At 38.4% G+C, this 15,696-nt stretch overlaps 2 long non-coding RNA genes across 3 annotated transcripts; both read left to right on the top strand.

Annotated features, from left to right (window-relative positions):
- The first annotated feature begins 6,985 nt into the window (after positions 1-6,985).
- Positions 6,986-10,415, top strand: LOC147752126 (uncharacterized). The gene is made up of 2 exons (XR_015314952.1): positions 6,986-8,262; positions 8,522-10,415. It is a non-coding gene; the product is annotated as an uncharacterized LOC147752126 (long non-coding RNA).
- Positions 10,416-12,414: 1,999 nt separating this feature from the next.
- Positions 12,415-14,588, top strand: LOC111270463 (uncharacterized). Of its 2 annotated transcripts, none has more exons than XR_002686308.2 (2): positions 12,415-13,105; positions 13,994-14,588. It is a non-coding gene; the product is annotated as an uncharacterized LOC111270463 (long non-coding RNA). The 2 variants fall into 2 exon arrangements; XR_002686307.2 differs by lacking the exon at positions 12,415-13,105 and adding an exon at positions 13,117-13,291.
- Positions 14,589-15,696: the final 1,108 nt, after the last annotated feature.

The following is a 15,696-nucleotide window of genomic DNA, read 5'->3' as shown; positions in this document are numbered from 1 at the left end:
TAACCTATATAAAAAGAAATTGAACGATATTCATTAGCAAGGCGAGTTGTTATTTATATTTGAAACAATTTAAAGCGCGATTTGAGAGCGCAGTATCAACCATCTGTAACGTGTCCCACCATAAAGGCAAAATGCCTCGCCTGTTCTTCGCTTTTGCCGACTTGGAAGGGTACGACATATAAATCATATTCAAACTATAAGAGAAAAGCGCTTCTTAGAACACATCTCTATACATTCAGCAACATCGTTAGGCGTCAAGTTTGTCTTAGCTACAGCCAGCTTTAACTCGGTCGCACCATCGAGACGGGAATGCTGACATGCACATAGCTGACAGGTTTCTCAGGGATGGCCATGACCAACTTCTTAGTATTAGTAGATTCGAAAACAGCGATAGTATCAATCAAATTCTGGCATTTTAGCCTATCGGTATGGCGTCGTTACCAATCGCGATATGGAAATTTTTATGGCGGATATGGATATTTTTATGGCTGTTACACAGCGCAAATCACATATGTAGACCAATATACTAAACGTAAATAAAATCAGTGATAATTATATACTCATATGCATACTTAGAAAATATACGTGAATATGAGACGTATGGCCGTTGATCCTGACGCAACGCCAGTTCAGTTCTTCAGATTGAGAGCGCAGGCAGCTAAATCAACGCCGAGAAGATGCCGAACTCAGAACTGAAGCTTGTATTATACTAGAAAGAACGTAACTCTAACAGTTCCTTTAACTTGTTCTTCAGGTTTGTGCATCGAGAAGGTCCTAACACCTATGGGTTGCCATAGCTGCACGTTCTGATTACATAATATCAAATGCTTCAAGCCGAATAAGTAGCCAGTATGCAGTCGAACGAGACATGATATACATTTACATAATACGATATATATTCTATTATTATTATTAGATCTGAAACAAATTTTCGTGTAGTCTAGCAATCCACAATCAAAACCCGGATGTTTCTATTTGTACTGATTAATACATTGTGCGTTTTTTTTTCATTACATTCTTTAGTTGGCTCGAAGGTCTTTATTTACACACGCCATCTGTTTGACCAGGAACGCAGGTGACCACATTTGATTATGCTACAAAAATATTGATCTTATATGAAACATGTGAGTCTTTACTGTCTTCAAGTTAATCTTTTTGAAGTGTTTTTATATTATGTCTGTGACGTTGTGTTTTTCAGCCTTCCGTAATCTAATTTTTTAAACAACTTGTATGTAGAAAAATGCTCATGCATGCAAGCCGAAATTAATACGTTTGATGCTAAAACAGTGAATTGGTTTACATTTAAGGGTTTATATGGCAGAAGTTCGATTGATATTACAAGGCGCCCTAGAAAACCATTATGGATTATCATTAGCTCCTGCCATACACAATCCATGATGGAAATTTTCATATTTTTCTTCCAAGTTTGAGTAATGCTTTAGGGATGAATGCTAGGGTATGCTGAAAAGAGCAAAGCATCGGTCATTTGTACGCTAACACATATTTAGTTCAATGGACTCAAGATCAGATTGTTCACAGCTACCAATAGATTTCTTAAGTAGGCGGTGGACGCTAGAGGACACCACGATTGACGTTTGGCGCGACGGAAGCTTGGACCGATGAAAGACAAAGACGTTGAGGGACAATAGAATGACAAAGTTTGAAAAAGGAAATGGTCATATATAATATAGAAGGTTTGCAGAATTGTTGAATACACCTCAAAACATGCGCATTAATTAATCTAGTTGTACCGTTTGTTATAACGTTATAGAATTCAGTCATCCGTGATTATTTCTTCGAACTCTTTGTGTGCTTTGAGTCAAACAAAACTAAGCGAATAAATATTGAATTTGCTTTGAGTAGCTTGGCTTGAATGAACGAATTTATCCATACCTTTCGCACTTGGACCATGTTGGGTAAAACAATCTGCGCTCGAATAGCTTTATAGTGTGCATAGGGTGTTTCTGTATCGTTATGTTATTCTTTAGCTAATGCTTCTACTGACGACTACTTGTCCCAATTTGTCCCATATGTTACTAAATGTACTCGATTTAGTACATCAGTCCATAAGTTGACAGGCCCTAGTCTAGCAATAGGAGCAACGTAGTACGTTGTCCGACTGCCGGACTGCGACATAAATTTTAAATTTTTAACAGTTTATGTCGACATATATATATATATATTATTCAATGCACCTCTAGCCACTACTATGCACCAAGTGAGGTCCTTAGCGCTTTAGACAAAACGGATGCGATTATAAGTAATGATCTAAAAATTATACATTTTTCTATACTCCGACTCTATATCGAACTATGGATGGACATCCACAGCATCAAACGTTATTCAGCTCTTATAATGCTATAATATTGGAACACAAGGAAGCCATTTTCGTTTCTGTCTGTTGTCAGTTCCCTATGACACGTGTAGTCTAGTAGCTGCGTATGTACTCACCTTTATTTGCGAAATGCTTTTAGGTTGCACAAATAAGCACGACCTCTCTACAAAAAAATGCTTGCTTAAGCATATATATATATATATATATATGATGTGTCTGTGCATGCATAATATATAATACAAAGAAAGTGAATCGTCCTTTATTGACAGCAGAGAATGTTTAAACTCTATCCCAATTATATGATATTTTTTGTAGAAAACTAGCAGTATCATTAGAGGTAGCATTATTTCTTTTATCCATTTACAGATGGCCATGTTTGCGTACTGTAGGAATCATTCTCAAATGCTTCTTCAGTTGTTTTGAAGTGCAAATGCTTTTTTCGACAATTCAATGAACTGTTTTCAAATAGGAATCAACAAGTTATACGATTCTAGTTATAATTGTATTGAATAGAGAAGCAAGTGAAGCTCATCTGCCTTGAAATCTTTGTGTTCTGTGTTATAGCATCCTTCAGAACATCAAATATCGCGATGATGATGCTCGCTTTGTTGGTATATGAATGGTACCATTAGTTAAGGAAAGAGTATTTTTTGAAGATGAATTTCGTGTAAAGATGATCGGTAACTGCACCAAATAGTCGCATTAATGATTGATGGTTATATACGACCAATTATATATATATACATATTTGTGTGTGTGTGAGGTAAAATACGTCAAAACTCCGCGGAAACTTGCTTTTTTCAACAAGACGAGCCTATTTTCCCTTTTATCCGTTCTTAATTAATTTTCGAAGGCACCAATCCTTACTACCCTTTTTTAAATCAATTTCAAACCATGGCTTATGAATTTAATAGGCGAAAGTTCCACAGAAGCAGACGAATACATTAGCAGCAAGATTTAGTTTGAATAATGCATTAGCCCTCAATTTCATTCCCACACTGTCTCTTTAAATAGATTTTATTTATATAGTACTGGAGATGGTTTGTAAAATTTTTCTCTTCTTCAGCCTCATAAAAGGTTTTTATCTTCATTTAGCATTTTTTTACTACTTACAGGACACTCATCAGACAATGTGTGCGGTAGTTCATGCAAGCAGTATTAATAAATAATTGATTGAATAATTTCAAAAATTATATCTATATAAAAAAATTATATCTACTATAATATAAGAAGCATGGTAAAATGTTGTGATGAAGTTGAATATAAGTGTACGCTGACTTCTGCTCATTTCAACTGGATCTTTCATTTTCGTCATTGATACTAAGTTTTCCCCGACCTGGTATCTATATAAGCGCTGATTTTAATAGTACACCAATCTAAAGACTGTCTTTCAATATTAATGCTCTTCAATATTGTAGTGAAAATATATTTCAGCTGTAATATTATTTGTTTCGGTTGAAACATGCATAGGAAATGAGCGCGTTTCCATTTTGCTATTAAATATTGCTGAATATTTGCTATTAACAGACTGTCGATATAGTCCTGCATTAATTATTTGATAGATGAGCCAAAATGTGTTTTTCGAGTGCATTTACCACTTCAAAATGATATAGTGTGCACTTGTTCGGCGAAGATAATAATAGTTACCGCATTTCTGCAAGTAATTTATTATCCACAATTACATTTACATTGGTTAAAGCCCTCGTCAACCTGGAGTATGCAGACAATATTTTATTTTCAAGTGACTCATTCGGCCGCTTCGGTCGATCAATATGGAGACCTATCAGCGACTACATCATTTATTGATTTTGATGGCGGTTTATAAACGATATAGTAATGCACACCAACTCCACCAAACATATTACATTGAACAGTAATTTATGTTAAAGAGAATTTTTATAGGAGCTTTTATAGAACTACATCTAAATTTTGTTCCTGTGAACTCTGCAACACTAGAGTATTTCTTATTAATTTAAGCTTCATAAGCGCAAAAATAGTTGAGTCTGGTAAAACAGAAATACTTTTTTTCATAAACTAAGCGTTTGCCATAACGTCCTGACGTTAAGACTGGCTTGTTACCAGCTTTAAGCTTTCTCACTCTTTGGAGAAAAAACTTTGCCACATGAAAAACTCCCGGCAACGATAACATATTTAGTAGTGGATAGATGAGATCTCGTTTCGTTACAGGTAGGTCGTACGTGAATATAGGTTGATGTTTGTATCGAATGTCTTTCGATATATCAGTGACAATATTATATCCTATCATGTCTAACAACGTAGATATACTGTCTGTTTAGACCATATCACCTGTCATCGAAACGAGCAGTGAAACTCTGTGGCGACCTACAGGATGCAGTACATTCAAGTTAATAACGCCGTTTGGCCCCAGACGAATCTACGGTTCAGGCGATTTTGTCAATGCATCGGTTCGAAATTTAGACGCTTCTAATCTTCTGCCATAGCTATAAATTGAAACGTGTTTATCTATTGTAACAAATTATATTTACCTATCACTTATATGAAGTATGTTGGTATTTGAAAAGTGCCGAAATCTATCTAGAGGGCGTCACTTTGTTTCATTTCTATAATCACTTACTGAATGAGTGAGAGCGCACGCCTTACTTCGATTGCGTGTACGTCATGCAAAAGCATGTTATCGAAAGGTCGGGACGCTGGTTTGAACGGCTGGTTCAACAGGACACGCCGCAGGCGAAGCGACATATAAATGTAGCGCTGGGCCATACGAGGCAGCGTCAAAATCATAAAGACATGCGTTAAATTTTAATTTGACTTTTACAACCGTGGTTTTCTTTCCTTTGAGTAATTACATTAAATTTGCTGTATTTGGATAAAACATGCAACGCTTTCGTTTGTGCACTGAAAAAAACTATTTCAGTTCCACTGACAGACATAATTTCCGGGATGAAGTTTAACACAACGTTGCCACTTCAATAGCCTAAAGTTACTTTTAGCAATTAATGTTGTCAAGTTGTGGGTTTCGTCGAAACTCGTATGTGTCTGAAATTTAGTATAATTTAGATTATACAACCTTTACACGGACATCGTTTCAAGAGGATGGGATTATCTGCAACAGGTCCTACTACGGAACAAGATTATAAAAAGGCAAAATAACGGGCTTACTTGCCTCTAACAGCTTTAGCAGCATTTTCCAGAACCTCATTAGATTCAAATTGAAAAAAAAGTATATATATACTGCTTTTAGCTTTGTTGAATGATCAGCTCCTTTGACATTCTGTAGATCAGATTCGCGACGTTTTCTATACAAATGCATTTGATGTTACGGTGAAACGACATTAGTAGCCGCTAACGGTAGCTACTGGAGCGCAGCTAATAAGTTGACAAAAAGATATTCGCGTATGGGATGCAGCTGACTTCATCCATCTTTTTTAGTATTTGAAGTCGTCAGATACCTAAAGGGGCATCTGGCAGCGAGGGTCCATAAGGGACTACTATCCCAGCAGTCCGTCAGACTTTGCAAAAGACGAAGTGTTTTCCGAATAGTTTTATAAAATAGCTGTTTTTATTTACCTTAAACCGTCATATTTCCTGTGAAAGTATACCAGACCGTTTCGTTGCTTTTAGTACAACATCGTCATGAAAACACTCTAGCAGGGCGTACTCATTTTTATCAGTGTTTTGACTGTGAGACCTATAATTTCGTGTGTTCGGCTTTCCGACCCGGCAACCTTGGCCGAAAATAATTTGAAGTCCAAATGAACAAGGTAAAAAGGGTTTGACAGCATGGCCACTCGGGAAGCGACGCCTTTGGATCGAGCCTTGATCCTTAAATGGCGCAGATACTACCGCCGGAAAGCCGAAGCATCTCAGCGAGAGAAAGCATATAAACGTGCACGTCAGCCAAAATCCTGGTCGATGATGAAGCGAATGGTGATAGCATTTGTAATTTGTTGTACTGTGCTCGCGATTTCGACCGTCGCTATCGTGCAGGCTCGCCAAAGACTCATAGAAGGACTGAAGATAGATCCTATGGGTGCAATCGACCCGTTTTAACTTATGAGCTTCCTTTACGTACCCCGCTTCGGCTACCCAAATCGGCCTGTTCTGTGTGCGGACGTCCTTTCTGTATTTTAGATTGTATTTTATTTCACTGAGTTCATAGGCTACTCTAATAAACTATTCTTATGTGACATATTAACCTTCAACCTGCTTTCGTTAGTGCGTATCGTTATAGTGCAAATATAAGTAGTTCAAACTGGTAAAACCTATTGAGCATGTCAGGCGTAATTAGAGACCCATGAAGTAAAATCAACCTAAAAACGTTTGTTTTGTACTTCAAAGTATATATTAAGCGATGTTAATAACCCGTGAGTTTTTATGGAATGTTTGTGTACAGCGTCCTGCTATTCAGGCTACAAGGGCTTGAATGAAAGCGAAGCATGACAAATATAAGACGTGGGATACGGTAATACATGCGACCATTTACATAATACTGCACGAAACGCGAATGTAGGATAACTATCTTCAACTATATCACAATATTATGAAATTAGAATTTAGCTCCGTCTATTCTATAACAGTCAGGCACATACGAATGCATGTAGAGATATTTCTCAAGCCATGCTTAGATATGCAATTAAAACTTACGTCATGGTAACATATGTAAGCGTATCTGGTATGAATATGAGAAGTTATTCGCGTCAACTTTAATTAAGCGACGCTACAAAATCTGTGCTGCTTGTTGGTATTAATTCATGACTTTATTTTTAGATCGCCAAACGTGTCGTTCCACTAACGTTGTCCAAAGCTGTAGCTGGAAAAGTATCAATCAAAGCAGCTGCGAAATCCAAAGCTGGATGTTTTCCTGCGCATGCAGCAGTAGAGAATTGGAAACGGCTTGAAGCTAACACGAGTAATTAATAACACTCGACGAGACCTGTGTGTTTCGAAGGTGAGTTCCGGTATTTTTCGAAATAGATGTGTGCAGAAAGACAGAGAAATTAATACTTTTCAAATAGCTTCCTTGAGCAGGAACACCTTTGCATAATGCTACAATTAGAGTACTAGCTGAGATAGGCCATGTCGTGGCGGAACTGTTCTACGGTTTCTCTGTGTGGGTCTCACGTTTGTTGCAACGAGTCATACAGGATCACGATCCTAATATGCACCTATACGTTGTAGGTCTGCGAAGAATACAAAAAGCTTAACATCGCTGGAAAAGATACATTACTGATGATAATAAGGTACAATACAAAATATCAAATGGTTTAACCTTCGATTTATGACCTACTCATTTGGGCGTAAATACCATTGCACAGTGAAGGAGAGCCTCTGCTTGACTAGTATAATGAACCACTATTCGTGCAACTGGTACAAAATAACGAATTAAAGATGGCAAATTTTACCATCCCGAATCTTAGTTACAATTCTGAACTAGGAGCATTAAAGTGCCATGACTTTAACGAGCGTACATCTATTACTACCTACCCATAGAGATTTTGCTACTAGTTAACCAAATAAGCCAAATGGCGTTGTCAGAGAAATTAAGATCTTCATATCATCAGCACGAATCTGTGTAAGCCTATTGCGAAATTTTACTTCGTGCAATTCACATTGTTAATTTATTTTTTTCATCGCCAACTGTCGAAACTCTTACTGTGACTCAAATTGAACTTCTATATGCGGTTTACAACAAGTAACCGCAGAATTCAGATAAATAGAGTTACTTATGATCATGTTTGATCCAAAGAATGATTAGGGTCTAAAACCACGCTAGAAGCCAATTGACGACCGTCTTACAAGTGATCTTAAAGCTCGTCGTAGTTACTTAATTAAGAAGAACAAGAGAGGATCGCGCCTTGTGCCTGCCGAAAATGACCGAGAGTTACACCAGAAGTTTACCTGTGAACTTACATCTCCTGACGTTCTTTGTCTAACGTCGAATAATGGTAAGTTGCACGTGGTGTCAAGCGAAACAGCCGAGATACATAATAAACGTTTATGATCTCGCCAGACAAGCAGCCATCCATTTGTCTACAATGTGTTCTTTCTACACTAGAATCATTCAAGTTTTTCTTATGGTTTCTCGGTGAAAGGAATGCCCAAGTTGAACTGCAGAAGTTAGAGACGTTTTCCTCCTTTAATGTGTCAACTTTCTGAGTTACAGTATTTTTGTCATAAAAGTAGTTCTTGTTTGTTTCTTTGCAGACTTGCGCGTTTAATGGCTAGCCGTTGTCACTTGGCTAGCAATATGCACCGTTACCTAGGCTGAGTATTGCAAAAAGGTCGAGGCCACATTGTAGGTTTCTAAGCTTCCAGATCGAATTTAAGTCGAGTTTTATACGAACGAGTAATCTATCGCGATACAATCGAGTCGGCTAGTTCTAAAAGTGACGTAACTGGCAATCCATAAAGGTATAGATAGCTTTCTATTGTATACTTAGATACACTGCAAAGTTCTCATGCTAGCAGTGGCTTTGCTGAACATGCCCTTCGATCTGATCACACAGATACCCATCCTTTGACAATATGGTCATTTAGGTACGTTCTTCTGAGCTCATTTGAATTGGCACCTCAAATACGCTTACGTAAGCTTGCCGGCCATGATTATTTAAAAACCATCTGAGAAACTAGTTAATTATAATTAATGACTAAACGTCAGTTACAAATTAACTAGTACCCACATGTACTGCAATGTTATTTAGTCGCTTAAAGTATGTAGTACAGATGAAATTTCACTAAAAGGTCCATATCTAGAACGTTTTTATTGGAACCGCTGGACGTACGCTAACTCGCATTGAGGAACTATTCCTTTGGAACACATAGACTTAATTCCGCTAAGTAATCTAGCCCGTAAAAATAGTACGCCGGTTTGTTTTCGTGACTTCAATCTTGAAAGACGCTGCACGCGAGCACTGTTCACTTGCTCACTTTCGGACTATAGTCCGCGATCTTTTCCTTGGCTGAACGACAGTCGCTATGCCAACTAGGTTGTACTTACGCTAAAGAAACCTGAACTACAGGATAGATAATACAGGAAAACACTTGAGTCTTTCAAGTTTTCACAAAAACATCTGCTGGATGCATTCAAGCTGTCGCTGAAGCAAATACTCCACGGTAATACTTGGCGTTTTTCTACAGCAAGCAATAAACAGGACACGACAAATACAGCCGTCGGCAGACGATTTAAAACAGGCAAATGCAAACAACGGCTTGGTCTTTACCTATAATTATCAACATGTGTATCAGTCAGCATGCGTTGTTTCTATTACTGCCACTGTGTAAGGGACTATTCCGCGGATTACGTCAGTCCATAACCTTCTTTTACCCATTCCGCTAGAGGAAAGCTGCTTTCGTGGATAGCAAAAATATTGGCACGCGTGAAGCCGGACGGCCACAACGGCTCGAACACGTGGACATCAACCGATCTGCGACACTTTTGGCTGTCGTAACGGCGTGCTCCCACCGCGATTCGATCAAAACGGTCCGAAGGTCTTGGTTCATTTAGTAGAATCTTTGTTGCCAATACTCATGCAAGTGAGCGCTTTTCAAATCCTCTTTGGTGGGTTATTCAGTTGTTAAGGTTTCTGATTTATTTTTTTGGGTTTGGATTTTTTGTTGAACTTTCCCGAATCGACTTTTTTGGGAACTATTCTATTATTAATTAATAAGCTGAATCGAAAAAAAAAAGAGTCAAAAAACAGCTATCGAGCCAGCTTCAGCCTCAAATGTTTACACTATAGATTTAGTTGCAACAATAATTGGTTGGTTGAACTATGGTTCATAATGTATCAACATACAGGAGTATTTTTGTGAGAGAAATGCACATATTTGTAAATCTACTTGAAGCGTATGCTATGGACAAGTGCGTAGAGACATTAAATGTTCACGCTCCATTTGTTCCCTATGACATGCTTCCGAATTTCAATATATACACCCTAGCATGTTGTACCCACCCAAAAGAACTCGTATGTCCCCACCGAAGGTTGACCTGACTTATCAGGTCTGCTGCCTCAAGGGAACAGAGACCGAAGGGTCGGGTAAGTAAAATGTATTTTTAATATTTTTAGTGTATCCTTATTCAATAAAGGATGTAACCGCCACCAGCCACAGGAGTTCTCAGTTATATATGGAATCAAATGTGTCTAGTTGTGATACAGTATTTAATATTCGACGCTGTTAACTATTTTAGTAAATATTTGTTCTTGATATACGCTACGAAGTTATTGCGTTGACTACGAAAATACATGTAAGGCTCTTTGTTAATCTCCGGGTAGCTACTGGTATGCTTTGTTTGTGCGATATTAAATTTCCGGTTATTGTTTGTTTTTGTACATAACCAAAAATTAGGAAAATATCTCGACCGCAATGAAACGGGCACCTACATACGCATTGGTTGTTATGGGACGCCCTAGTTTCGTTCAGAGGATCAATTTTGCCATTGCCGGGCTTTCGACAAGCGATTGGGACTCGTAATGACCGTTCCGAAGAGAACACTCAGATCTATCGGAGCTACTTGCTGTTTTATCTAGCGTTCTATTTCTTACATTTATTTACCATCGTGGCTGCCTAGGTTTGTGGCTTTAATCGGTAATGGTAATTTTGGGTAATGTATATCTACATCACATATTTAGGATAGCAATTCATAGTGGATATGTGGAGTTCGCGTCATGAAGCTCTCGGGCTTTTTACGCAACACCGTATTACTAAAACGTTATTTTAATAGTCGTCGGTCCTTACACATATATATATATCTATATAACGACATGGTATTTCAAACTATAACAGAATGCTTGCAAGTCTTTAGCGTCGAAATGTGATAAATGTAGAAGTAAACATTAACTTTGTAGCGAGTAATCCAAAAGCTTCATAAGGCATACCAATTGAATTAGATGTTGGCGTTTCTCTGCTTCATACGCATCTGCGACAATGCAAAACTATCAATAAAAATATTTGATGAACTTGAAGGTAATGGAAGGCGTACCGATTCTTGGTAACCAAGAAGTGAGAAAGAATTTTAGTATTAACAGGACTAGGTAACGTTGTTAGGGATTCGAAGTTAGTTAAATCGGACCGGTGGCTCATATTTAACTACAATATAATGTAACAAAGGTAACCTCGAATAATTTCACCGCAAAATGTATCGTTGCCAGCGCTGGGAATTTTGCCGAAGCTGTAAAACGATAGTCTCCTTTCGAGTCAATCGTAAAACTGCGCCGTACTGCAAACGTGCGTAAAATTATCTATTGGGTAGACGAGCTCTGATAGGCCACAAATAAGACTACAATGGCAAGTTCCTTTAGATTCTTTTCAAGGCCTTTGGGTTAGCTAGTAGCATTGTTTTTTAAGTTTTTTTGCCTTACGGCATATGTTGCTCAATACACACACACACACATATATATATATATATATGTATGTGTACTTTTTCAATGTTTGTGAGGTTTAAGTTCATTTAAAATATCACTCTGAAATCACTTTGTATAATACATACTTTTACCTTAACGAGCCGATGGCGTTAACAAGGAGCGCAACATGGCGGAGATCTTATGTGAATGTCATTTAGGGTACGTCTTCGACGGTGGACCTACACCGTTCGGCCGAAGGTTCTGCATTAACTCGGTTTCTATAGATTTTGTTAGGGACCGCAGTAATTTTTTGCTATAAAATACATTAAAATGAGTGAAAAGATGGAAATTTGAATGATCTGTTCAAAAACATTCGTAAAGACAGATATAAATAACAATGCATATGTTCACACTAATGCAAGAACACGTCGCCATCGTCTTCGATTCTTTAGTAACCAATTAACTTATATAATCAGAGAAGATACAGGTGGATGTTGTAATTTGCTGAAGCCAGGTTCTACACGTAGCGACATTATAATCGAAGGTCCTTGTATTTTGGATTTCGAATTTGATTGCAACTCGAGTAAAAGTCGAGTAAGACTTTTACAGCTTGCTGGCGGTATCGCATGAATTCAGCAGATCGGCGTTGTTTCGCGGCGGCTGAGCGTGTACCAGTGTTGTTGCTAGATTGAAGGACCGGTCGCCCTGTGACGCTTCGCGGGAATTGGTTTTCATCGACACGATGTTATATAGGCTCCTAAATGTAGATAAATCCATGTGCAAAGCATATGAAATTCATGAGTTACGCGCTTAAGCTCACTCTAAATCCCACTAGACAACTGAACGACTACATGCTTAGTAGGTCTGTAGTTATATGAAGGCATCGCAAACGATTAGTGGACCGACATAGCTCTGGTAGTTGTTTATCGGCAGGCAGCATCGAAATATAGGAGACACACGTATGCTTTCCGCACGGCTGAAGTGTTGTGCGGACGTTATATCTGAGTGCATGCGGACGTGCATGCGGAAGCATTATTGAATAGGATACGTTGTACGCCTATGCCGGTCGTATCTCGTCCACTGGAACAGGGCGAAGACTATTGCATGATCGATCCACGACGGTATGGGGACCCATCCCCGGATACAAATAGTGAGTTGGGAAGAGTTGACTCGCGTGTTCAAAGGTGATTCAGTATAGAACGCTACAAACAATGCTGGCGTTGATACGTTATCGGTTGTTTCAAGTCCACGAAAAGTTGGAGAATCGTGAAGCGTGTTCTTAATTAATGCGTTTTATTAAATCAGCCACAGTGCTAGTTTTGAAGGCCGTAAAGCTGAAGGATTTATATTCGAGAAAGGCATAAGTCTGTTTTAGTTAAGAGTTCGACTTACAGAAGTTCGGAGCGGTCTGACGTTTGGCTGATCTAGTCGACTTGGTATTAATGAGGTAGTATTCATAAACGGCTCAGAGTCGATAACGAAGTTATTCGACGTATGAATTTGTAGGTAATTCTTATATAGTTCTTCTCTAGTGCCTCGTCAAAACTGAATGTGTTTCGTGAAAAGGCCCTGTTCATAGTGATGTGTACGTTAAAACGTGCAAGCTGTCGGCCTTGACCATACCGAAACGTTGGTACGTTCAGCATTCTATGTTATCTTATATGGTGTCGTCTTATTGCCTAAAAGCAATACGAAATATGAACTTTTGTTTTTACGTACTGGACGCTAGCGCTCGCCATTCTGGTACTCTGCAAGCGGTAGTGGTTGGCGTATATGTCCTGCGGTTTACAGCAGACAGCAACGAATATTATAATTCTAAAAGTTCTCATTAGAAAATGTAGATTGTTGTAGATGCGAGCCACGAAAAAGTTTCAGGTTATCACTGAAAGATATTGATCACAGTTAAGAAAAGTTTCTGATAAATTTTACTTTTTCCAAACAGCAATGAACGATGTTGTCACGATTAGTAAAATAGTACCCAGACTATTGTTTACATGTTAGCTTCGTGCGAAACTAGGAGATGAGCTTAGTAAATTTTTGGTGCGCTTAACATTTCCAATTGCTACTAATCAATATTCTATTCCTAACAGCGTATATGTGTATAGATTGTTTGTCTCGCCTAATAAAAAAAAAACCAGCTGAAGGAAAGGTTCTTCCTTCTGTGACAGGAAAAGTGACTTTACAACACCCATTGTACTGAACGGGGGTTTGATTTTCATAGAAGGCTCGAGTTGAGTTGACGTGGCCGGTACGTATAATTTGCCCGGTGGTGAAGCTTTTGCTAAAAATAATCTAGAGCGGGCCCCTTATAATTTAGGTACTTGGACAATTTCAGGACAAGACACGCCAAGGTGATCCTTCATCCAGCCGTAATAAAGTAAGGATATTTTTTGGGAACAAAACTGACTTCTGGCTTATTAAAACGTCAAAATGCACGAAACAATCAAATAATATTCCTTAATACTCAAATTTTCGGTCTGTCAATGCTGCTTGTAATTAGTACATCGTGAGAGCTTTTTTCAGCTGCAGATAATACCCTATCATGGGATGCCATTACGAAAGTAAGCCGATCTATCAAATCCTCTAATCTTAGATACGCTCCTATAAGAAATACTCGTCCGGGAGCGTCACCTGGAGTCTGCAAGCTCCAGTTAAACATCTACGTGCAAGTTGATTCTCAGGACGGAAGTTGAAGCCTGCTTCCAGCATCGATTGTGTGCTAAAGATTCAACACAATTAGACCAGTGTCCCACTGTTTTCAATACAAGTTTCGCGCTTGTATTGGAATAAATGTGCGAGTCGTACCTTACGGCTCTGCGTCGAACAGCAAACGTCACAAGGCGGGAAGGAATGACCTAACCATTTCAAAACGACAGCTTGAGACCACACTTGAGAAGCGCGACTCGTGAAATAAATCCCATGAGGTTTTACCATTCTGTACTTCTTTCAACTTCTCAATAGAAGAAACTGAAAAGCTTTTCGTGTACTAACCTTATAGCAGGAGTTGATTCGTAAAGGGTTTGCTTGAACAACCTAAAACCATCTCATGGATAGTCAATCGAAGGCACAACTAACGCCTTCTAGCTAGGAAGTTAAGAGAATTAAGGCTAACCTGAACATTTACCTTAGTGCTGATTCGTGCTGATAAAGGTCTAGGCAATACAATGAATTCGGGTCCTTCAAAGCTAGGTGTTCATGCGTGTGGGCGATTGTTGTCCTGAACGAGGCTGCAGACGTAGCTGTGGCGCGCAGCTCTTTCAGTAAGACACAGATAATCGAAATCCATTTTTTTTGAGAGCAGATTGAGAGCAAAATCGCAATGGCTTGAGATCATAAGCAAAATCAGGTGTGTGTTGTTATCGTCCTAGCGACTTCGTTAGCGCTCACGGTGAGATTAGCGGTGAGCGCCGTTTTTCTCGGGTTTAACTGAGAGACAGGAATTTAGTCTCCGGTGAGGTTGAAATGTTAGAGTGTGATTTGACAAAGCAAAAACGTTTCTGTCTAGCTGCTATTCCCTCAACTTATCCACAACAGCATTTTATTAAGTTATGCTATTCAATTTTGTTAAATTTTCGTCACAGCGTTCTTCTCACACCTTTTAAACACTACATTTTTTATAGCCCTAAATAAATATACAAATACTTTCACCTACAAAATCGTAGATTTGACCGACATTATGAATAAAGAGCATTGTTAAAATAGATTTATTTAAGAAATAGTATTATTTTATATTGCATATAACCCTGTTTAGAGATTATAGGTTTGTCAAAGATTATATCATAATAAAAATCACTGTCATTATTGTTGTCAATAACTCTACTTGACGAAGTAATAACTTATGCGAGCTTCCGGCCATGTTTTAAAAATGTAAGAAGCCATCTTATCTTCGGTTTGAACATTGATTAAAAAATTAGGTAACTGTTTAATTTCAGCGGTTCCGTCGGCGCCGGTAAATAGTAATTCGTTCAGCTGATTCGCTCAATGTTCCTAGGTGAATCATAGTTTAGCAAGCTGCAACGCCACTGAAAAAAAAAATAT

The sequence above is a fragment of the Varroa jacobsoni genome, unplaced genomic scaffold (assembly GCF_002532875.2).
Source record: "Varroa jacobsoni isolate VJ856 unplaced genomic scaffold, vjacob_1.0 scaffold_1474, whole genome shotgun sequence".
NCBI lineage: Eukaryota > Metazoa > Arthropoda > Arachnida > Mesostigmata > Varroidae > Varroa > Varroa jacobsoni.
The sequence above is the reverse complement of the archived record's forward strand: the minus strand, read 5'-3'. Positions and strand labels throughout refer to the sequence as shown.